This window comes from Pleurodeles waltl, chromosome 10 (assembly GCF_031143425.1).
Source record: "Pleurodeles waltl isolate 20211129_DDA chromosome 10, aPleWal1.hap1.20221129, whole genome shotgun sequence".
Classification (NCBI taxonomy): Eukaryota; Metazoa; Chordata; class Amphibia; order Caudata; family Salamandridae; genus Pleurodeles; species Pleurodeles waltl.
In genome coordinates, this window is record NC_090449.1 from 691114842 (window position 1) to 691138780 (window position 23939).

The following is a 23939-nucleotide window of genomic DNA, read 5'->3' on the forward strand; positions in this document are numbered from 1 at the left end:
TGAAACCTTGACAACAAAAGGCAGGAAAGTTTGGCCCAAGACATAATTGGAGACACACAACCCGCTCACTCAGAATTAAAAAAGGTAATACATTCAGAAAACACTAGCTGTCAATAGAAGAATTCCATTTGATGCGCTTTAAAGATTCAGAGCAGACTCCACCGCCCACATAATGTCATGCAAAGGAAATCTGGATTTGATGGATGCAATTCGTGGACAGTAGTCACTCTCACTTCAAGGCAAAATCGAAAACTTCGCGATAAGGGGAAACAATTCAATGTTGCAAATAGTATAATCTAAATAGGAGTAGGATCGACCATCCAATCTTGTCCACCGGGGAGGCACATCATCGCTTAAGAGCCCATTCAACACTTTAAAGCCCATACTATTAAGGTGCATTACTGTGTACTTTCCCAATGGGCAATGCGAACAGCCCTGAGGCCTCAGTTGGTTAGGAATTAACTAGCAGTTACAGAGATCAGGGCCGTCCAGAGCCTCCATTGTGTCTTGAAACAAATTTGTATTAAAATCACCGGTTATGAGATCATTGGCCCAACTAAATCGCCCATAATCTGCATCAGACAAGACAACCTGCCCCTTTTATCCTTTATGCCAGGTGTGATATAAACATTAACTACTATAAGGGTTTGCTGTACAGTCCTATCCATAATGACTGACCCCTGAATCCAATTATCATCTCAAACCAGTGGCAGAATACTCCCGTTTAGTTTGACAGTTACATAGATGGCCAGTCCTCCCTTGGCACGACCATTCTTGCTCGTTCTAAGAGCAGGTTTCCACATTTCTAAATACCCGGACAGCTGGTCTCAGCCCACGTTTCCTGAAGGGCAATTACATCAATGCTAAGAGATCAGCCGAGGCAAACTTATGCACAATCCCGTTGATGTTCCAAGAGCATAGGGACAGACATCCAGATGTTGTCCCAAACCCGCCCACCTGTGATGGTCAATGAGGACGCCCGTGCAAAAGGGTAGAGGGCAGCCAGTCACAATTGGATGCCCCCTGGGAACCATGACCAGTGCAAGGGGACCCGTCAAAGGTAGAGGTTCCACCTAGAGCACTTTTCAAAATTGAAAAAGGCTTCAATACTGTGTAAGCCGTTGGACGTTGAAGTTCTGATAGTAATGCAGGATAACCAGACTCCTTATAAGGAATGATTGCAATGCCCCATGAGAAAAATAGGTCACTCTTAGAAAGAATGGACTCAGCTATTGAGGCAGAAAATAAGGAAACCAGTGTGGATTCTCTTGAACTAGACCCGCCTGAGTCCAGAAATTCAATAGATACAATGTCCTTGGAGCCAATGTTATTAAGATCCGAAATAGCATTGAAGAGCCTCAAAATGTTCCCCCTGTTCAAAATGTCATGTGGCCCCCTTGAACGATATTCAGGAATAAACACAAGTTTTGAGGATATACCCCCCAATGAGGCCATTGGGGGACGCAGGGGGTATAAGGGCTGCAACTGATCCGTTACAATATGTGAGCCTACAGGTCCCACCAGGGCCGGCATGTCCGCACAAACTGACTGAAGGTTTGATGGCAAGAATGCAGGAAGGCATCTTATGTTATCAAAAGGCAACTTAAGGGAATTAGGAGAACCAGGGGCCAGGGCCTTACCACCGGTATTTCCATAGACAGTTTGGGTTCAACCAATGTGGCCGTGGAGGAGGCAGGCATTCCACCTCCCCGAAGTGAGGCTACTGTATCCAATGCATTACCTAAGTTGCCTTCTTCAACCAAAGTCAAAGGGTCCTTGAATGGGGGTTCAGTTCCCCGCACTGTGATAGCAGCCGAAGGATCTTTAACAAGCTCAATTGAGGGAGGAGGACCAACCAATGGGGTTAACGGAGAACAGGGCAATCGTGACACCCTGGGGACCACCTGCGGCTGCAAGAGTTGCAACGACTCAAGACTGGCCAACGGTTGAGCCTTAGTTAGGAATCCTTGAAGGGATTGGCTCTGCCTTTTAGTTCGATGTTTTCAGAGTCTTTTTTTTCCCTCTTGCTCATCGAATGTTGAGCCCCAAGATTAACTCCTAGGTGTGTTGGATGTGTTGAAGCTGGTTGAACAGGAATGCAGGGGGGGGTGATGACAGGCACCATAGACTCAGGTTCAAGTAAGGGAGAGATCCTGGGAGCACAATTGGCCAAAGTAACATGCTCCAAAGTTCCCATAGCAGCTAGCCGAGAAGAATTGATAGAGGTTGCATTTTTGACTGGAAGGAAATAGTCGTCCAATGTTTTTGGTTTGATAGGATCCTGAGCCAAGTCAGAATGGGTGCTTGAAATCGTCTGAGGCACCACAGGTGCTGAAGCTGGAGATAGCCTCTTATTTTTGCATATAACTGAACTTAAAAAGGTGGGCAATGATGAAAGACTTTCAATAATTGAAGAGCAGCAGCATGTTGGTTGTGCAAGATTGGAGCTCACCTGAGCTCTGGAAATAAGCTGGTTAAGAATTTCTATTTTTTAATCAATACCAGCTACATAAGAGACCAGTGTATTCAGCAAATCAACTTGGACGTCCAAATTATCAAAATGATAGTTCAAGGCCAATACAGTGGATGGAAGAGTTAGCAAAAGCTGAGGCCAAACAGTCATTTGCTGCGACCAAAAAGGAGAGCACAGGGTTCGGTGCCCTACCAGCCCCTCCCGAAGAATTATGTTGAAGACAGGAAAGATCAAGGAGCGATTGGTCCTTAAATTCGCCCTTGATGGACTCCATTTGAGATCTAGGGTCACCTGCCCCGCTAAAGGACCTCATTGGTAAAATTGGATGAATGAATACTGCCAGTTGAAATATGAATCCATTGGGCTGCCGGTGTACTAGATGATGTAGAAATACTGCAGTCTTGTGGAGGAATGTGACAACTCACAGCCAGTCCGTCCTGCCGACAGCGGACAGCTGGAGAGGCTACCAAGGAGGACTCCCACTCTCCAACGTTGAAAGAATAATCGCTGGAAATAATAATTGGTGAAAGATCGTATTTTGACAAGGACATGGCCAGCTGGCCCTCATAGGGTGGTGAATGGCATACTTCATCCTGAGATCCTGACTGAAAGAAGGCGGATAAAGCAGGACAATGAACTTGAGCCACTGTTGTAGAATAACCACAAGCCATAGGTAGGGCATCAATGACTGCAGATTCCGAAGAGACGCCCCAGCCTGGCACCAATGCATTCCCTGCAGTGTTTGCTGGAGGTTCCTGTCTAGGTTTTTTCTTGAAATAATCCAAAAGTGAGGATTCACAAAGTTTTGAGGGGCATGGATGTGGCGTGTGAACAATGGAGAGTTGAGACTTCAAAGTGACTGGGTCGGACGGATCGGCAGCCAGTGGAGAAGTGACTGCTGTAATTGCGGTAGGTGAAAGAGGATGAGTCCACTTTTCAGGGGTCGATGGCAAATGCAAAATAGCATTATTGCAGTGGCATTTCTTGCGTTTTTGAGGGTTTGGGTGTTCATTCCTTACCAGACCTCATGTTAAAGCAGACTCCAGAAGTCCTTCCTTATCTGGCAAAGCTTGGGTCAAAGGGAGATGTGACTCAGCGTAATAAGTTCTTAGAAACTCTTGTAGCCCTTTTGAGGGGTGTCAGTACTCCTCTTGAAGACTTGCAGCTCATGGTGAAAGAGAAGGAATAGTAGAGACCCGTTAAGTTGGATTGAGCAGGAGAGACGGGGGAGCAGGAGCAGCACGGCAACAGGGTCCAGACAAGCCACACTGGCCTAACGCCAGCCGCTTCCATCAAAGACAGGCTGCCTATAGCCTAGCTTCAGTTTATTGGAGCCCCAACACCTTGACCCTGCTTACAGAATGCTGTGCACTTGCCTTAGGCTGCCGTCCTCTATGAATTCTGGTCCTGGGCAGTTCTGGAAGTCCTAGGAGGATCGAAATAGACTGCAACCAGGAATTCTCACAGGAGTTCTCTTAGTGCTTCCACCCAGGGTCTTCCGTCATCCGTCGTGGGATGTGTGACCCTGCGCAGGGCCCTCGCTGGCCCCACCAGAGGCTGCCAAATGCTGGGGTCACCGAGGGCCGGGACCAACAACAAAAAAATAAAAAATAAAAAAAACTGTTCAGACCATAAGTGCCGTGAGGGCCTTTGGGGCTCTTTGAGCAGGGAGCTGAAGCCCCTATGCCAAAATCTGGGAATTCAACAGGGTCCACGAGCAGAAGGAGGGCAGGCAAGATGTGCGTGCCCCCGGCCTCCGCCCTGTCTAGGGCCACCAAGGCACCGCAGCAGCTCAACAGCGCAGCAGAACAGCTATGCGGCTACTGTACAACCTCGGCCGCAGCCGTGGTGTTGACGCGGTTTCACCAACTCCAACTCCGGCTCCAGCAGGGGCTCCAACAGTGGGACTGGCAAGTGAAACCAGGGAATACTGGGGCCAGGGGCCAGGGGCTGGGAGTCGGCCAAGATCCCCAACAGTGAAGGGAGCAACACACCGCACGCCGCTCACCGCTCCGGCAGCAGCTCTGGGGGTTCCGAGACTCCGCCCCTCAACGAGCAGACAATGCACAGCCGGATCCTCGTCAGACGTTTGATTCCAATCAATCTTTATTTAGTAAAATGTATAAAAATGTGTCTCCCTCTGTTTTCAGTCGAGCCACTCTGAAAACCAAGACATGAGCTAAATTTGCTGAAATCTGCTGGAAAACCAGGTCTGTCCCTGTAAATCAGGGACCTCTGGTCACCCTAGGTCAGCGAGTCTGCACCCCAGTGGTGTAACGAAATTTAAAGGGGCCCCCTGAAAAGTACAACTTCAATTGCATGGGTGAGGTTGTGCAGTCACAGTACCCAGTGAACCAGTAAGAGGCCTGATCACCCTCAATGGTTTGCCTCATATAGCAGCCCTCAGATATCTGTTGTCATACAATAGTAGAGCAATGCCAAGTTAATTTACACAGATCCCACACAAATTAATGCATCTAGTTAATCTTCATATACCCAATGGCACGTCATTAGGAAGTGATGGCCCAATCAATTCCAGTAATGACAAAAGTGCAGTAACCTGAAAAGGGTGACATGGAAACACCCATCGCTGGAAACAAATCAACAATGGTCACTTCACTATGTGTACATTGTCTAAATGGACTCATGGAGGTTGTACTAATGTTGCTCAGATAGATAACACATCTTGCAAGGAAATGAACATTGGAGACAAGTTGGGCAACATGTCAGGGAGAAATGTCTACAGAATCCACACCACAATTAATCAGCTAATGCCAGGGGTCATACCTCTCTTGATTGGTACTCCTAGCAATCCCATAGTCTGATTGCATCAGTAGGAGCTAGTAGTCCTTTGAATGTTGCAGAGGCCCAGGGATTCTCACGTACTTGTAGAATGTAATTAACATGTTTCCCAAAGGGAAGCCATGTCACTGTCTCTTTTTGTCACGAATGGCTGTACACAACTGTTAGAAATGGGGTCTTTGGTTGACAGTCAGGTTACCGCTTGTTCAAGCAAGGACCCTCACTCTAGTCAGGGTAAAAGAGAATCACCCTCAGCTAACCCCTGCTTACCCCCATGGTAGCTTGGCAGAGCAGTAGGCTTAACTTCAGAGCGCTGGGTGTAAAGTATTTGTACCAACACACAGTAACTTATTGAAAACACTACAAAATGACACAACACCAGTTTAGAAAAATAGGAAATATTTATCTAAACAAAACAAGACCAAAACGACAAAAATCCAACATACACAAGTCAAGTTATGAATTTTTAAAGATTAAACTAAAAAATAGCGCTTAGAAACAAAAATGCTTCGATGAGATGTTAACACGGCGTCGTGACGGAGTCGTTCCCAACAAGCCGACACCAGCGGCGCCGGACACGGAGTTGTGTAGACCCCCAAGTACAGTACCTTTGGTGAAGAGTGAAAACAAGCCGATGTGCGAAGTCGGGGATCGCGGCGTCTGTGCGAAACGTTGAATCCACACGATTCGAGCGGCGTCGGTCACGACGTGGTGCGGCGACTTCCACGGAGTCGCGGACTTCAGCGGGGTTGCTGCGGCGTCGGGTCTGCAAAGAGCGTCGCGTTCCAGCGAAGGTCACGGCGTCAGGTGCAGGCGGCGTTACCGGATTCAGCAGCAGCGTCGGCCCAAAGTCGTCCGAAGACGATTTCCTTGGATTTCCACCAGCTTTCCTTTCAAGGGCCCAGGGACTGGATAGGGCACCACTTGTCAGAGCAGGAGTCTCTCCAGAGACTCCAGGTGCTGGCATTGAGAAGTCTTTGCTGTCGCTGAGACTTCAAACAACAGGAGGCAAGTTCTAAATCAAGCCCTTGGAGATTTCTTCACAAGATGGAAGGCACACAAAGTCCAGTCTTTGCCCTCTTACTCTGGCAGAAGCAGCACTGCAAGAAAGCTCCACAAAGCACAGTCACAGGCAGGGCAGCACTTCTTCCTCAGCTATCAGCTCTTCTCCAGGCAGAGGTTCCTCTTGGTTCCAGAAGTGTTTCTAAAGTCTGTAGATTTGGGTGCCCTTCTTATACCCATTTTAGTCTTTGAAGTCACCTTTCTTCAAAGGGGACTCACACCTACTTGTGAAATCCTGCCTTGCCCAGGCAAGGCATCAGACACACAGCAGGGGGTTAGAGCCGGCATTGTCAGAGGCAGGCACAGTCCTTTCAGATGAGAGTTACCACTCCACCCCTCCCTCCTAGCAGAGATGGCTAATCAGGAAGTGCAGGTTACACCCCAGCCCCCTTTGTGTCACTGTCTAGTGCGAGGTGAAAAACAACCCAACTGTCAAACTGACCCAGACAGGGTAGAGTCACAGAATGGTTTAAGCAAGAAAATGCTCACTTTCTAAAAGTGGCATTTTCAAACGCACAATCTTAAAATCACCTTTACTAAAAGATGTATTTTTAAATTGTGAGTTCAGGGACCCCAAACTCCACATGTCCATCTACTCTCTAGGGGAATCTACACTTTAATCATATTTAAAGGTAGCCCCCATATTATCCTATGAGAGAGAAAGGCCTTGCAACAGTGAAAAACGAAATTGGCAGTATTTCACTGTCAGGACATATAAACTACATTACTATATGTCCCACCTTATCCATACACTGCACCCTGCCCTTGGGGCTACCTAGGGCCTACCTTAGGGGTGCCTTACATGTAAGAAAAGGGAAGGTTTAGGCCTGGCAAGTGGGTACACTTGCCAAGTCGAATTTACAGTGTAAAAATACACTTACAGACACTGCAGTGGCAGGTCTGAGACATGATTTCAGGGTTACTTGTGTGGGTGGCACAACCAGTGCTGCAGGCCCACTAGTAACATTTGATTTACCGGCCCTGGGCACCTCTAGTGCACTTTACTAGGGACTTAACAGTAAAACAAATATGCCAATCATGGAGAACCAATTACGTACACATTTTACACGGAGAGCATGGCCACTTTAGCACTGGTTAGCAGTGGTAAAGTGCTCAGAGTTGAAAAGCCAACAGCAACAGGTCAGAAAAAAATAGGAGGCAAAAAGACTGGGGATGACCCTGCATAAGCAAAAGTCCAACAACAACCACATATGAGTCCCATATAACTGCAAGTCAACCATTGATGCATCACAACACTTGATTAATGAACCTTCCCCATTTCACGTGTGCAAAGCTTTTTGCCACATGATTCTACATCAATGGCTTGGAAATGCACATTGTGGGTAAAAACTGTAGACCTTCCTGCTATGTCCTTCATTGCTACTGCAGTTCTACCTGCCAAATTACATGCAATTATGGGTGGGGGTATGTGTGAGCCAACAATCACTGAGAACACTACTGTCTGTGGCACCACATGAACTGTAGTCCCATCACATATGTCCAATTCCAAACATATGTTAGCACTCACACATTTGTGAGGGAAGTTAGACATCATCCTATGAAGACAGGTAGACCATGCATGAAACAGCTGTGAAAATGATTTGGCAAACATGAAACAAACACATGCTAACATGTAGGCACAAGGAATTATGGCAAGCATGAGCTTTGGCTCCACACAATGGAATATTATTCTCTCAACTCACATGGAGTGCATCATTTTGCCTTCCAAGAAATTCTTTCATTGGAATGCATGAAGGACTATTTCACATTTGAAAAAATGCTCTCGTTCATAATACTGTTTGTAACATTAAATTATGCATATCCTACCTCTGTTCCAATTTTTAGTTATTTTATCTCAAAATTGGCAGAGCCAATAATACAATAGTCAATGTGATAAGCAGCATTTTTGCACGAAATGTACTTAAAGAGTATTTTTGAAAGTTTGTGTTTGTATGCATTGGCACATTGGAACTAGAGAGTTTGACGTTATCAGTGCTTGTTTTACAGAAACGGGAAGGCATGCAGCATGTCTCCTCACCCTCGTCACTTTGGATTCATGTGTACTGGCAAGTTACCTATCCCGATTCATAGTATCTGGATTGGTGGAATTTTTCATATACAAATGTTATTTGTGAATCTAGAATTTCCAACATTATTTCGATTTTCAGCATTTACAAATTTGTGGCTAAGGGCAGGATACTGATCATTCAAAGCATTTAATTTCTGTAAATGTAAGTGAACATTACACTCTAATACTTGTTTACTTTTGCTGCATCTGCCTGAGATTTTTATCAGCCCAGAAATGTTGTCAAATGCCTTCCTTGCAAAGGTTGATGTCAATTGACCTGATTCAAAAAACCCATTGCTCTATAAATATATATTCACAAATGAAAATGTCCTCAATTACAACTTTCAGTAATTCGTAAAAAGAATTACTGGTATAATGCTTGTGCTACTACATATGTCTCCACTGCCAAAGTGGGGAAATTCCTCATAGTATGGGGCAGATCAATGGAAAGTGGCGCTGCACTGAGTGCAGCACCACTTTCCCTGCGCCCCTTAGCACCCTATACCGCCACCATGTGTGCGCCGTATTAAATATACAGCGCACCATGGTTCAGGGTAGGGGGCAATAGCGTAATTCCTCATGATGCTATTGATGTACTGTTCAGTAGTAGTGTCAAAACTTTGGCGTTATTCCTGCAGAGTACATACGGCCCCATTCTAAAGAATGGAAGCCCCCTTTTAATGCCTGCTCTTGAGCAGGCGTTAACAGTGCTCTAAAAAATGGAGTAAGGAAATCTCATAGATTTCGTTACACCATTTTTCCAGCTCCTATAATAGGAGACCACCCCCTTTGCATACATTATGCCTGGCGCAGCCATAATGTAGCACAAAGGGTTACAGAGTGGCGCAATGCATGCATTGCACCACCTTGTAAATACGGAGCAGTGATTTCGGCCTGGTTGGGCCACATTGATCTAAAAAATAATGACGTTAATGTGCCACAAGGTGGCACTAGGGCATTATAAATATGCCCCTAAATCCCACACAAGGTGAGGGAAGTGGGCAGAACAAGGGGTGAGCAACCTGACAGCTTTGTGAACACCAACAAATGCGTATGTTTGTGGCCATTCACGGAACGGAAATTGATCAATGTTTATTATGTTGCATAACTTTGTAACTGAAAAGCTTGTAACTGGTAAACCTTTCTTTTTTGTGTTTAGGTGTAAAATTCCATCCTGTACTTTTCAGGCAAGTTTTAAAGAGAAAGGGGCAAATGTATACTTTTTTGTGCAAAACTGCACTAAAGCAGTTTTGCATCAAAAGTTTTTGCATCGGCTTGCACCATTCTTGAGCGCCAGCCGGGCACCATATTTATGTAATGGTGCAAGCCGCCCAAAGAGAAGACTAGCATAAAAAAAAAAATGACATTAGCCGGGTGAGGGTGGAGGTATGGGAGAAGGGTGTTATTCACCAAAAAATGACGTTAGGCAGGTTAGAGTAAACAAAAATGACTATAACCAGCATAGCATCCTTTTCTGACACAAAACCATCCATACCACATGACTCCTGTCTTGGAAAAGACAGGAGTCATGCCCACCACCCCAATGGCCAGCACAGGGGACCAGGGTCCCCTGGGCATGGCCATTGCACCCAGTGCCATGTAGCGAGGCCCATTTCAGGGCCCCCAAGAGCACTTAAAAAAAAAAAACTTACCTATACTTACCTGGGATGGGATCCCTCATCCTCCGCTGTCCCTCTGGTGTGGATGGGCGTATCCCTGGGGCCTGGGGAAGGCAACTGTGGGCTTATTCCATGGTGTTCAACCGCGGAAATAGGCCTACAGGTCCCCTAACTCCTGCCATGACCTAGGCATTACATAATGGCGCAAAGCAAGCTTTGCACCATTATTTGACCTCTCCTCCCCCCGTGCATGATTTTAGCATGGGGGGATAAATATGGAGCTAAGGTCATAGAGTCATTGTTTGTCTGCGTTAGTGCAGTTCAGCGTCAAAAAGTATAAATATATATCTTACTGATTTTTTCTAATGCTGCTGGGAGGCCCATTGGAAAATGGTAGGGGAAACACCAGAATCTTAAAAATGTAAATCAGAAGCCCTCACAGGGCTTTATGGGGTCTTCCTTGTTTGGAGCAGTGAATAATACATGAGCAGCTCCTAATACTCATTTGATACATTTATATGTTTTTTAAATGTAATTTATTTTTGGGGTGTCCCAGTGCCCACCTTGAACACCCGCATGTTTAGTTTGTTTTTAGGTGCTGTGCAGTAGCCGCAACCCTTTTTAAAATTTGTGTTTTTTAAATTGAGGTGCCCTGGTGCCAACCCAAGGCACCCAAAAGCATTTTTAAAGGTTGGGGGCTAAAGGGCAATCCCCAAGGCCACTGCAACTCTGTTGGTGCTCCTGCGAGCACTCATCTAAGGTCCTGCAAGAGCCGCCATTGCTCTCACTTTGTAGGCATGGGCAATTCTATGTCTCTGCCCACAAAAGCAGGGGCAGAAAGAAGCTTTTGTGCTCCTACTCATCAGAAGTAGCTTTCTGCCCCTGGTGGGAGCGGAGGAAACTTTCCTCCCAGAGCGCTTGTGGGCGTATTTATACTTTTTGGTGCAAAACTGCACCAATGCAGTTTTGCATCAAAACGTTTTGCACTGGTTTGCACCATTCTTGAGCGCCAGCCAGGCACCATATTTATGGAATGGTGCAAGCCGACGCAAAGGGCCGGCTAGCATAAAAAAAATGATGTTAGCCGGGTGGGGGTGGCGATATGGGAGGAAGGGGTTTTGCACCAAAACATTACGTTAGGCAGGTTAGAGTAAATACAATGACTCTAACCAGCCTAGCGTCAATCTCTGATGCTAAACGATCCATACCACATGATTCCTGTCTTAGAAAAGATAGGAGTCATACTCACCACCCCAATGGCCAGCACAGGGGACCAGGGTCCCCTAGGCATGGCCATTGCACCCAGTGCCGGGCAGAGGGCCCATTTCAGGGCCCCCAATGGCACTTTAAAAACAAAATTAAATACTTACCTGTACATACCTGGGATGGGGTCCCCCATCCTCCGCTGTCCCACTGGTGTGTGTGGGGGTGTCCTTGGGGTCTGGGGAGGGCACCAGTGGGCTTATTCCATGGTGTTCCACCATGACCATGGAAATAGGCCTACAGGTCCCCTAACGCCTGCCCTGATCCAGGCATTAAATAATGGTGCAAAGCAAGCTTTGCACCTTTATTTGACCCCTCCAAAACCCCTGCGTGATTTTAGCTTGGGGGGCATAAATATGGCGCTAAGGCCATCGAGTCATTTTTTGCACGGGAACGCCTACCTTGCATATCATTGATGCAAGGAAGGTTTCCACGTCCAAAAAATTACTTTAACTCCAAACCTTTGGCACTAGACGGGTCTAGTGGCAAAGTATAAATATGGACTTCATTTTGCATCGAGTTTGCTTTAAAAAAATTAAGCAAATTCGGCGCAAAACAAGTATGTCCCTTGGTGTCAGGGAAACCACAGTGTCCTGGGGTTTAGGTTCTGGGGAAATGGGAATACTGCACTTAATTCCTATGGTTGTGCCTCATTCCGGCCTGGTAGAACTCGTGCATTGAAATGCTTCAGATCCGCAGTGCACCCATGGATCTCTCACTTATGATCGGCCAACAATCATGCTAAAAACAATGAAAAGTTAATTTGTACTGGAGCCAAAGGATTATTTCAGACTAGACCTTTCTTTGGAGACATGCATAAATGGAGTTTAAAATGGGAATAACTTCCAGCTGTCGAAACTCCTTCATACAGACCACCTAGTTAGTCTATAGAAACGTTGTTTAAATAGGCTTACTGCGCACGTTTATTGACAATGCACAAAAATACAACGCTAAGTTCGAAAGATTTAATGAAATGTGACCACTTGAATGGAGTGAAATCCTACTCAGACTCACAGTTCTAGAACCACATGCACAGCATATTGATACAGGGTCAACAATTAATCTCTGGAGCTTATTACAAATTAAGTTCAAAGACAGAAACTTATTAGCTGGCTCTTGTAAGTAGGAGCTAAAAGCTATGGAACGCTCCATGAATAATAAGCATAATCAAACTGCATACTATTGAAAAAGCATATCAATATAGAAACTGGGAATGGAGTCTGCTGAGTTTGCTCCTCCACTAACTTCATGATTCATTTTATTGACGGTGTGTCACAAACACTTCTTCATCACTGAACGCACTTGGAATGTACTTTGCATGCAGGCAGAGTATGTACTAGGTGAGAGTTGGTCTGACGGAGACTCACTAAGCAAGGGCACCGAAGCAATCACAGTACTGTCGGACTGGGTAGAGTGATTTTCATCACTCATACTTGTTGTAGCTAACAAGGCACCTGGAACTGTGTGCCCGAGTGGTAGGCCCAACCAAAGCTGAGGTAGTCACCTGCTGGTGGCCCTTGTGCCTATGAATGGACTTTGTGACCACAGAACTGCCCAAGTGTCAGTTGGGTCAGGACCAGTCCTAAAGACCAATTGCCTATGATGGTGCCACTGAAGTTCCTCATGAAGACGCGAAGTAATCGTTTTGAGGCACTGTGCACCGAAGGTAAAATCTGGCATGCGTGCACCGAGGAATCATCGTTTATGGGCGTTTGGCCGTCAAGCTCAGGAAGAAGTGCCAAGTACTCAAAGTATTGTAAGAATGAGCCATGCTATGAGACAAGTGCCCACTGGAGTGCCAGAGTGAGCAGTGATCTATGACAGGTCACCCAGAAGAGGGCCACGATAGAAGCCTCTACTCCTGCCTACCCCTCTGCTCAGCTGGTTGCTGCACAGCTCTTTATAAGACTACTATATGTGCCCTGGAAGGTTCACGGGAGTTCTGAAGGGGCGCGGTGTCACTCCTACCAACTGGGTGAGATAGTTACCAGGCCTAGGCCAGGGAGACTGAGCACTAAGACCAAACTGGGGGAGCACAAACTATACCTATAAACCTCCACCTTGAACTCTTAATCCGAGTATAGTACCTAGAGAAGGGAGAACGAATAAAGGGACAGGAAAAGGAGAGGTAATTTAATTAGTGGAAGAGGCCCCTGAAAGCACTCCCACCATACGCATGAATCGGGTATTCATACATTATTGAATGTGTATTTGAAATATATGCGTTCTGCGTAATAAAATACTTGTCTTTTCTACAAAGAGAAGCACTCTGACGGGCATAGATATTACTGCACCGCTTGGGGGTGTTATTGACTCCTGAGCCTGAGTACCCTTCCACTAACCTCCCTGAGAAGATTAGATTAGATTAGACAGATGAGATTATGTTTGTAAAGCGTAACAAATGCCCATGGGCTCTTGGTGCTGCCATCTATCTGGAGGGTAGAAACTGCCTCTATTGAGAGGTATTAGGGAAGAGTAAACAGCCACGTTTTAAGATGTTTCCTTATAATCAATAGGTGTGGCTAATTGCTCAAATACCATGGCATTTGATTCCAGAGCCAACAGGTGGCGTAAGAAAAACGTCTGCCACTCCAGGAAGATTTCTTAATTTTTGGAACTGTCAGCTTCTTGGCTGTTGCTGAATGAAGTCTTTTGTGTGGAATATACCTTGGGATTTTATTTTTAAGAGGGACTGGACCGGAGTAAAAGAGTTCTTTGTGAGCAATGTGGAGTGCTTTAAAAGATACTCTCTTATTAAAAGGAAGCCAATGTAAATCTTATTTCACTTTCAAAACTGATTCAAACTTTATATTCATAAGGATCTGGACTGCTGCATTTTGAAGTCTTTTGAAGTTTTTTAAAAAATGGCTAGTTGTGCTGTGGCGTACAAGACACTGCAATAGTCCAACTTAAAATGAACCAGAGAGATGATGACTCGTGTATGTAAATCAATGGGTAGGAAAGGGAGAATTTTTTTTCCACTGTTCTTAAAGTGAAAAAACAGGACAACATTACTTAATTTATCTGTTCGGTGAAAGACAGGTACCCAAATTCCTCACTTTTGATACTACAGTAGTGACAGAACCAAGGGACTGAGGTCACCAGGACATATTCCAAAAGGATGTGACTCGTCCAAAAAGGAGCACCTCAGTCTTCTAAGAAATACATTTAAGGCAGTGGGTACTCAATCAGTTGTTTATTGCGGACATACAGAGCCAGATGTAGGAAAGGATTTCTGACTCGCAAATGGCGAAAAACGCTGTTTGCGAGGCGCAAAAGCCTCTCTGCAATGCAGAAATGCATTTTGCGAGTCGGATCTGACTCGCAAAATGCATTTCCGACTCGCAAATAGGAAGGGGTGTTCCCTTCCTATTTGCGACTCGCAACGCTATGCAAGTTCATTTGCGACCGCGAAAGCGGTCGCAAATGAACTCGCAGTTACCATCCACTTGAAGTGGATGGTAACCCATTCGCAAACGGGAAGGGGTCCCCAGGGGATCCCTTCCCCTTTGTGAATGATCACAAAAACAATTTTTCAGAGCAGGTAGTGGTCTTATGGACCACTGCCTGCTCTGAAAAATACCGAAACAAAAGGTTTCGTTTTTTTTTTCTAAGTGCAGCTCGTTTTCCTTTAAGGAAAACGGGCTGCAGATAGAAAAAATAAACTGCTTTATTAAAAAGCAGTCACGGACATGGTGGTCTGCTGTCTCCAGCAGGCCACCATCCCCGTGAGTGCCCATACTCGCAATGGGGTCGCAAACTGCGACCCACCTCATTAATATTATGAGGTGGGTCTTTGCGACCCCATTGCGAGTTGCAGAAGGTGTCTGAGACACCTTTCTGCATAGCACTACCTGCTCTGAAAAATTATTTTTGTTTCCATTCACCCGTTTGAGACTGGGTTACCATCCACTTCAAGTGGATGGTAACTGTGATTTCATTTGCGACCGCGAAATTGAATAGCATTGCTAGTCGCAAATAGGAAGGGAACACCCCTTCCTATTTGCGAGTCGGACCCGTCTCGCAAAATGCATTTCTGCATAGCAAAGAGGCTTTTGCGCCTCGCAAACTGTGTTTTTCGCTGTTTGCGAGGCGCAAACACTTTGCTACATCTGGCCCTAAGACCCTTGCAGAACCCCGCAGGATAAAGAGAAAGGCTTGGAAGTAAATTCTCCCAAATGAACAGATTGCTCCATTCCATCAAGAAAAGAGCATAACAAACTGAAGGCAGAGCCCCGAATGCCTATCTCGACCAGCAGATGCTTCAGAACCAAGTGACTCACCGTGTTGAAGGCTGCAGATAAGTCCCGTAGGACCACCACAGACCTTCCAGCCCTTATCCAGAATATCCCTGATCTCCTTTGTAACTGCTACCAATGCCATTTCTGCACTGTGGGCATCCTGAAAGCCAAACTGGACAATGTCTAGGATTTTATTTTGTTCCAGATATTCTGGTAGAGAAAGATGAAGATCTCTTTGTAGTATTTTTTTGGAAGCTGGGAGATTGGCCAGTAATTCTTGCCTTCAAGGGGGTTTAATATTGCTGTTTTGAGGAGGGAAAGGATGGAGGCTTTTTTCCAATCAGTGAAGAAACTGTCATTTCTCAAAACATTGTTGAACAACGAAGCCAGCGGAGAGGCAATAAAGCCAGCTTTGTTTTGAAGCTCCTTAGCGGGGCACAGATCAGTTGGAGATCCAGATTTAGTAAGATGCATAAGCTCCACCACTCGCTCTGTTGTAAGAGATGGGAAGTCACTGAAAATCGGGTGGCGGGTTCGAAGGGGCATTCAGTACATGAGGGTGGTCAGCACCCCTGCTAACATGGAAATCCCTGTACACTGCCTCAATATTTATTCCTAATCAATCCCACTAAACTTTCACAATGCTGTTGAATGGGAGGTAGATTCTGGGCAGCAAGGAGATTAGAGATTGGTCAAACTGTTTGGAACAATTCTCTAGGCAAATGTATTATGGAATAGATCTTATCTGTGAAATTGCTTGTTTTCTCTGTTATTATCAACTTTTTATACTCCAGAGCGAGCAGTTTGTATTTGGTTTTATCTTCTGGTGTATAACTGTTCCCCCAAGAACTTTCCTGTTGTCAACATCTCCTTTTCATATCTTTAAGCTTGGGAGAGAACCAAGGGGCTGAGGTGCGGATCTATGGTTTTTAATATTTTTTATTGGAGCCAGTTTATTTGCTGCTTCGCTTAGCCAATGAGAAAAAGACAGTTGAGAGGCTACTAAAATTCCTGACAAATCAATACTGTTTATTTTGCTCCCGGGCCAGAGCCGTTTTACCTGAGTAGTCTTTGATGTCAAGGATTTATTTAGCTTGGCATTAAGACTGGAATGTACTGGCATGTGATCAGACCATGCGACCTGAAGTATATCTTCCAGCTGAAGCCCTGGGTAATTAGAAAAAAGAGCATCAAATGTATGGCCTTCTAGATGCGTCAGTGCATTCACCAATTGATGAGGCCACAACCCCTAAGACTGTCACTAAGCGCTAAAGTGTCTTCATTATCTGTGTCTTCTAAATGGAAATTGAAATCACCCAAAACTCTGAGGCGGTCATTCTGACTTTGGCGGGCGGCGGAGGCCGCCCGCCAAAGTCCCGCCATCAGAATACCGCTGCGCGGTCAGAAGACCGCCGCGGTATTTCTGAGTTTCCCGCTGGGCTGGCGGCGACCGCCAGAAGGCCGCCCGCCAGCCCAGCGGGAAACCCCCTTCCATGAGGATGCCGGCTCCGAATGGAGCCGGCAGAGTGGAAGGGGTGCGACGGGTGCAGCTGCACCCGTCGCGATTTTCAGTGTCTGCTTGGCAGACACTGAAAATCTTGGTGGGGCCCTGTTAGGGGGCCCCTGCAGTGCCCATGCCATTGGCATGGGCACTGCAGGGGCCCCCAGGGGCCCCACGACACCCGTTACCGCCAGCCAGGTTCTGGCGGTCAAAACTGCTAGAACCAGGCTGGCGGTAAGGGGGTCGGAATCCCCATGGCGCCGCTGCCTGCAGCGCCGCCATGGAGGATTCCCTTGGGCAGCGGGAAACGGGCGGGACACCGCCGGTTTCTCGTTTCTGTCAGAATGCCCATGGATGCACCGCCAGCCTGTTGGCGGTGCATCCGCGGTCCCCGGCCCTTGCGGTAGGCAACCGACACGGTCGGAATGACCCCCTGAAGTATCCAAAGTGCACATTGCCTTTCAGGAAGTCACAGAGGGATTCTGAAAATTTAGATCTAGGAACAGGAGGTCTCTAAACCAAGAGCTCCTAAAGCGTGGTGTTTGGTCAACTTTACAGCAAAAAAAATACATTTTCATAATCAGCAATGATTTCAGGGATAGAGGTAATGTTCAAGTGGACTTTGTAGATTATTGCCAGCCCGCCACTGCGCTTGCCCTCTCTATCTAACCCACTAATTACATAGCCGGTGGGTTATGCTTCCACTAGGTCAGGAGCTGGAAAAGTATCTGCCCAAGTTTAAGATAAAAAAGATATGCCAGGCCTATGAGAGTACAAGCAGTCATAAAGCTCATTTTTATGTTTAATCATCTATTTATCAGTAGACAGTTTAGCTTATGGGACTGACTATTTGGAGGATGTCTCGGAAGCGATAGTCTGTTCTTTATTGTAGTCTTGTGCAAGTTCAGGCTGGCATGCAACCTGACAGATGTTGCAACTATAATAATCCAATGAAAGGTTGACCTCCAAGTGATTGCATGAATAGAGCTTACCCTCACTATTTAAAGATAGTAGGAAATCCCTTGAATACATGTGAGAAGGGCCAGGGGTCCTGGCCATGGTGCAGTTTGGCTGCGGACAGGGGCAGACAGGCTTGCCTTTGGCATACCCACTGCACGCGTCCGCACAGTCATGACCAAGAAATAGCTCCCCAAGTGGGCTTGGTCAGAGTCCAATGCAGTCAAGCGTAATGTGGCAAAAACAGGTGGGAAACTAAGGAGTCAAAATGGGGTCCAGCAACTCCTGAAGCCTGTGCCGGCTACAAGGAAACCCATCTGGGCTGAGAGAGCCTGTGACTTCTCACCAGGGCTGGCTTTAGTGCTAGTGACACCCCCATGACCTTGTCCTAAGATTCCCTCACTACCACCCAGCAAAAGTGCCCCTATCACTCCACAGCCTCATCTCACATACATTTCATTTGTCTTAAATAGCTGTTAAAGGCTGACTTTACTAATCCACTCAGATATCCACATAAAGCAACGATCTGTTCTTTGCAGAAGGCATATTAACCATCTGTTCTACTTTATGGTGAGTCAAAACTGCCATTTAACAAAGCTCCAATCTATTTCTCTAGCCAGAACATTCATTACAAGAGTTATCTTGACATGTTTGTTGCTGCCTGAAGGCTGGACACACAAGGAACTCTGCAGCAGGTGCTTTTAAATAATAAGTTACTGCTAAACACAGCGCCCTCCTGAGGTCAGTGCCCCCCCCAGATATTTCTCTTGATATTTTTTGTTAAGCATGTCAATGCCCAAAGGCATCTTACCACTAGCGCCTACACAGTTTGCAGCAACAAAGAGATTAGTAAAGGAGAGAAAAAGTCAGGATTTAAGTTATTTCCTGAAACTGGTCAGGTTTTGCTGGTTTTTAAGATACCAGGAAAGGTTGTTCCAAAATTTGCAAGTGGAATAAACAAAACACCTACCACTCCAAGACATTATGGCCCTCATTACAACCCTGGCGGTCGTAAAGTGGAGGTAAAGTGGAGGTAACACCGCCAACAGGCAGGCGGTAAAAATTTGGAATCATGACCACAGTGGAAACCGCCAACACAAACAGCCACTTTAACACACCGACCACCACGGCGATAGCAACAAACACTGCGGCGGTAACCGCTAACAGCCAGGCGGAAGACAATGTACTGCCCATTGCATTACAACACGCCTATCCGCCACCTTTTCTGGGGCGGTACCACCGCCATTAAAAGTACGCCGGAAACAGTACTCTGAAGGGAAACGACTCACCTCTCGACAGACAAGGAAGAACCACAACGTTATGGAGCCCGACCTGCAGGTGTTCCCCATGCTGGTGTACTTCTCATACATCAGGAACACGAACGCCAGCAAAGACGACCACGGTGAGTACTGCACCTAGCACACAAGGGAGGGGGGAGGAAAAAGAGAGTAACACACACATACAACACGCAACACCCCCACCCCAACACCATACACACAAACAGATGCAAAAAACATTACATATACACCCCGCAACCCTCAGGAATAACTCAAGGACAAAAAGAATGGAGTAATATGAGTGTAATATTATACATTTTGAAAAATATGTTCTTAAAGCAATAAACAGTATGAACAATATATGCAATATATACAACGGAGGGACAATCACTCCAAAATGTCCGTGGCCCACTGGGCCAAACCACATAGGCCAAGGCCACACTTGACTATATGGAGAGGACACCTGAGGGGCATCAGGTAAAAAACACACAGGCTCCTCAGGGGGATGGGGAAAGGGGGGCACCTCAGCCAGAATATGGTACAACGCCACTGGCCTGGAGGGGGCTCCATACCCACTGCTTGGTCCTGGGGAGTTCAAGACCACAGTCTCTCAAGTGGGTGGTTTGTCCACTGCTTTGTCCTGGGGAGTGCAAGGCCACAGTCTCTCATGTGGGTGGTTTGCCCACTGCTTGGTCCTGTGGAGTGCAAGGCCACAGTGTCTCAAGTGGGTGGTTTGCCCACTGCTTGGTCCTGGGGAGAGCAAGGCCACTGTCTCTCAAGTGGGTGGTTTGCCCACTGCTGCGTCCTAAGGAGAGCAAGGCCATAGTCTCTCAAGTGGATGGTTTGCCCACTGCTTCATTGTGGGCAGTGCAAGGCCACAGTCTTTCAAGTGGGTAGTTTGCCCACTGCTTGGTCCTGGGGAGTGGAAAGCCACAGTCTCTCAAGTGGATGTTTTCTTCCACTGGTTCTGGAGGGGGCCTTGTGCCCAGTGTGCTTCATCCTGCCAAGGATGGGGTCAGTGGATGCCTTCTTCCAGTAGTTCTGGAGGGGGCCTTGTGCCCAGTGTGCTTCATCCTGCAAAGGAGGGGGTGAGTAGATGCCTTCTTCCACTGGTTCTGGAGGGGGCCTTGTGCCCAGTATGCTTAACCCTGCCAAGGAGGGGGTGAGTGGATGCCTTCTCCCACTGGTTCTAGAGGGGGCCTTGTGCCCAGTGTGCTTCCTCCTGGATGGGGCAAGGTCGCAGTCTTTCACCTGGGTGTCACACAGACAGGTGTTGCAGGGGCCAGGACGCACTGCAGCCCATGTAGTCACCAGTACACACTGCTCGCTGGCAGTGACGGCTGCTCAGTTGATGTCAGTTGCGCTGTAGGTGGCAGTGCTGTCAGTGGTGGTGGTAGCCTCCAGGCCTTAACCTGCAGCCTCGGACGGCTGCCCACTGGGGCTGCTGCTGCTGGCAGTGCTGCTACTGGTGGCGGGGCATGTGGCGGTGCTGGCGGCGGTACAGGTGGCGGTGCTGGCCACAGTGCAGGTGGCATTGCTGCCCGCGGTGCAGGTGGCGGTGCTGGCAGTGGTGGTGGTAGCTTCCAGGCCTTCACCTGCAGCTTCAGATGGCTGCCCACTGGGGCTGCTGCTGCTGGCAGTGGTGCTGCTGGCGGCGGGGCATGCAGTGGTGCATGTGGCGGTGCTGGCCACGGAGCAGGTGGCGGTGATGGCAGTGGTGGTGATAGCCTCCAGGCCTTCACCTGCAGACTCGGACGGCTGAAGTGCCATGGCTGGTGTTGTGTGCCCCTTCCTGCACTTGGCAGATGGTGGTGCCTCCTTGCTTCATCCAGCTAGTGTCTTTTTTCTTGCCCTTGCTGGCTAGTTGTGCCTCCTTCCCCTTGCTGGCTGGTGTCCCCTTCTTGCCCTTGCTAGGTGGCGGACCCTTCTTGGCCTTGGTAGGTGGTGCTGGCACACTAGCTGGTCTAATGGGTGCCTCCTTGGAGCTTCTCCCACCTGCAATTGCTGCAGAAACCACAGTGGCCGTGGACTGGGTGGCTGAGGTGCTGGGCTGGGTTCTGGCCACACTGGCCTGAGGTGAAATACGGGGGTAGGGGTAGGGAGTAGGTCAATGGTGGCTAGGAAAAGCTTTTTAGGGACACCGGGTGGGAAGAGGGTGAAGGTTTGGGATTGGAGGAAGAGGGAGTGGTTGTAGGAGGTGTCAGTCTGCTGTGTTTTCGTGCAGGTGCATGGGCTGGATGCTGCTGTGATGTGGATGGCTGTTGGGTGTCTGTGTGCTTGCGTTTGTGTACTTTGGGAGGAGGGTCACAGACACAGTGGCAAAGGACACAGGGGATGTGTGCATGGATGTGGGGTTGGTAACTGCCAGTGAGGGGCGTGTAGTGCTAGCCATGATGGTGATGGAGGTAGTGGATGAGAATGTAGTGCATGCAGGTGTGAGTGGAGACGCTTCTGGGAGGGAGGTGGGCGAGGAGGAGGAGAGGGACACAGTGGAGGCAGGGGATGTTGGTGTGTCTGCATGTGGATGGTGCTTGTGTGAGTGCCTGTGAGATGAAGTGTGGTGCTTGTGTTTGCCTGAGCCACTTCTGTGTGTTGATTTGGGTGATTGCTGGTCTGGGGGCAGGGCAGCAGAGCTGACTGGGGCAGGGCCTGAGGTGTCTGGAGCAAAGGAGATGCCCACCCTCCTGGGTGAGCGGGCACGGGAAACACACTGAGGGGCTGCTGGGAGGGCGGTGCTGGTACGGGGGTGGCGGCTGTACCTGTAGTTGGGGTGGGCACAGAGATGTCCGCCAAGGAGCTGCCATCGGAGGAGGTGTCACTGTCGGTACTGTCCCCTCCTGTCTCCGTCGTGGTGCTCTCCTCGCCCTCTGTCCAACTGGCGCCCTCACCATCAGTGGATTCGGCCTCCAGATCTATGTGGGATGCAGCTCCCTCCATCACCGGTGACTCTGCTCCTCCGCCAGATGATGCTAATGCACACAAGGACAGGGTGACAAAACAAAAAGGGGGGAAGAGACAGTGGATACACTTGGTCAGTGCCAGCAACAACACTACCGTTGGCGTGCACAACTCACAGGGAACAGTCCTATGCACTAAGCCATGCACTACCAGTTACACTGCTAGTCACCAGCCCATGGGGTACAATGCCTAACGCCATTAGCTGCACACCTGAAACCCACAGGACCCTGCCCAGTAGTGGATGCCCACTAACAATATTGGGGTTGGGGTGCATCTGAGCTTGCCCATTATTGAACATACCCTGCCATGTTCGCCGTGGCCTAGGGACACCCATAGTCCACCCAGGTAATACCTTAACATGCGCAAAGTCATGATTCAGAATCTGTACTCATCCCCTTGTGGCTGCAGTGATGCTTTCAAGTGCACATCCAACTCCGGATAGGACACCGCCAGGATGCGGAACATTAGTGGGGGTCAGGGTAAGACGGGCACCCCTTTCTCGATGGGAGGCCAGCCCCAGCTGGGCCTCCGCCGACTTCCTTGCCCAGCGGCGCAGGACCTCCCACCATTTGTGGCAGTGGGTGCTACACCTGTCAAAGACCCCCAGGGTCAGCACCTCTTTGGCGATGGCACGCCAAATACCCTTTTTCTGTTGGGAGCTGACCTGAAGGAAACAAACAGAAGAAAAGGTATTAGTCATACCATCCGGACTGTTATACTCATGGCCCAACGTATCCCCCCATCCATTACGCACATACATTGCCCACCATATATGCAGCACTCTGCCCAGGACCCCTCAGACCCCCCCCTCTACACTGGGCTTACACACACAGCAATCCACACATTCATGGCCCATGCATCATGCTCACAGTGATGACCATAGAGTAAAGTGTACTGGGGTATGACCCCATCAACCAGTCTCTCCAACTCCACGGAAGTGAAGGCAGGGGCCCTTTCCCCAGACACTCGAGCCATTGTCGCTTCCAGACACAGGTCAGAGCAGCACTTGCAGTGTAGGTCCTCTCCTATTGAAGGTCAGGTAGCAAGTGAGTGCACAGATAGAAAATGACAGTCATGTCTGCGGCGGTGCGTACCGTCACCGCCGGCGTACATCGCCATTGGCTCCTGGAACCCATAGGGCCCAATGATAACCAATGCAATCAATGCAATATTGCACGGCGATCGTCGACCGCCAACCGCAACAGCGCACAATGCCAGCAGAATTACCTCATTTCCACTTGTCTCTCCTCACAGGTCCGGCAGCTTCCATTTCAGGGGAGCACAGGCCATGGCACCTACCTGCGTCACAGCAGACATTGGCACATCAACTGACTTACGAGTTCACATACTGTTTCTGTAAAGGAAAGGAAAGGAAAAAATATAAATGTTGACATATGTGTGAATATGACCTTCTGCTCATCGTTTTTCACCCTAGAGTACAACCACTGAGGATAAATAGGAGATGGAGACATCCCCGTGTACAGACCCCTGGAGGACAATGGAGGACAGCCACATTATCCTGACCTACAGACTTGATAGGGCCACAATCCAAGAACTGTGTGCCCAATTGGAACCAGACCTGATTTCACCTATCCGCCACCCCACAGGTATCCCCCCTCTAGTGCAGGTCCTGTCAGTGCTCCATTTACTGGCAAGTGGTTCCTTCCAAGCGACAGTGGCCGTGGCATCAGGGATGTCACAGCCTATATTCTCAAACA